Source organism: Arachis ipaensis, chromosome B05 (genome assembly GCF_000816755.2).
Source record: "Arachis ipaensis cultivar K30076 chromosome B05, Araip1.1, whole genome shotgun sequence".
NCBI classification, from domain to species: domain Eukaryota; kingdom Viridiplantae; phylum Streptophyta; class Magnoliopsida; order Fabales; family Fabaceae; genus Arachis; species Arachis ipaensis.
The window spans coordinates 120,785,361-120,787,085 of NC_029789.2; the positions used below are offsets into that span (position 1 = coordinate 120,785,361).

A 1,725-nucleotide genomic window follows, 5' to 3' on the forward strand; every position below is an offset into this window, starting at 1 on the left:
CCTTACATGATCACGTTCGTCCTTAAGTCATCTCCCTAGCTGAGTTGGCAAACGTCTGCTGACGTGGGCCGTTAACTGCCAAGGTGGCAGAGAACAAAAACGACGTCGTTTCGGTAGAAAGCGCTCCTAGGGTTGAAACGTCGCCGTTTTCTCTTCAGATGAGGGATTCAAATGTTCACCATGGCAGCACTTTCACCTTCACCTTCTCCTTCTTCTCCTTCAACATGCCCCCATCGACTTCAGCTATGTTAAGAGAGTTCCATGGAACCCTTCAACATGTGAGAATTTCCACTCTTTATCATCAAACTTGAGCAACTGTTGCACCTCGCTCTTATCTCTAATCGGAATAGGGTTCGCGCAGTACCTTAAAGCAACTACAAATTTCAACCTCCCAAACCTTGAAACCTCAACCTCATGCGTCCATGATTTCTAGTCTCAGCTCAATTCCTTGTCTCTCCAAAACAACCTCATTGACTTGTGCTTTAACCTTCACCAGTTCGTCATGTCCCGAAACGTCTGCGCAGGAATTGAAACCCTAACTAAAAGATTGGGACAAGAAGCTTGGTCAAATCACGCCTCTTGATACTAGTTGCAAACAAGACCTCACTGATCTTTCGCTATGTGATTTGTGTCTTACTGCAGGGTTTCAGGTGCAGCATAAACTTGTCTCCGTTGATGGTAATGCTTCTCACTCTGAAAATTGTTTCAAATTTACTATTCTATATGCTGCTACGTTTGTGAATCAGTATGGACCTGAAAGCAATGGTGCCATGAGTTGCATCTTTGGTATGTCACTTTACCCACAGGGTGGTGGTTCTGGTGGAAAAAGTCACCAGGATTTGGTTTTTGGGTTAACTGGTGCTGGTGTTGCTTTGTTAGTTATGTCTTGTTTGTTAGGAGTATGTTTGGTATGATAGGAAGGTTAGGAGGAAGAAGCTTAATGATGATGCAATTCTCAACCAAGAATTTCATTGGCAAGGGTGGATTTGGGCTTGTTTTCAATGGGGTTTTGTCCGATGGTTCAGTCGTGGCGGTTAAGAGGATCTTGGAATCTAATTTTCAAGGGGATGTGGAGTTTTGTAATGAGGTGGAGATTATTAGCAACCTGAAGCACCGGAATCTGGTGCCTCTTCGAGGCTGTTGTGTAGTGGATGATGATGATGAAAAATTTAATGACAGGGGAAGTCAGAGGTTTTTGGTTTATGATTACATGCCGAATGGAAACCTTGAAGACCATCTGTTTTTGGTGAGTGAGCAGCAAAAGTTGAAGAAATCGCTGACTTGGCCTCAAAGGAAGAGCATAATCTTGGATATGGCAAAGGGGCTGGCTTATCTGTCGTGCGATGCATGTGTTCACGGTGATGTATTTATCGTTTAAATTGGGATTAGGGTTCTAGGGACTAATTTGACGTCTTAAACAAGAGTTATCTTGTCATCAACAACATGCTACAGCCTAGCGTTTGCCACCTTGGCAGTTAACGACCTACGTTAGTGGACATTTGCTAACTCATCTATGAAGATGACGGAAGGACGAACGTGATCAGGTAAGGTATCTTTAGAGGACGATTTTGATTAATTTTGACTTTCGGGGACGAAAATGAAAATCAAAGTATCTTTCAAGGACGAAATTGACTATTAACTCTTACAAAAACACATTATTTCTAAAAGTTGTGCACAAGAAGGATAAAAAAAATACTCTCAAATATATGCATGATGAAAGATAAC

The 1,725-nt window shown here is 42.2% G+C and overlaps 1 pseudogene; it reads left to right on the top strand.

The window, feature by feature from the left end:
- LOC107640977 lies at positions 543 to 1,393 on the top strand (annotated as a pseudogene).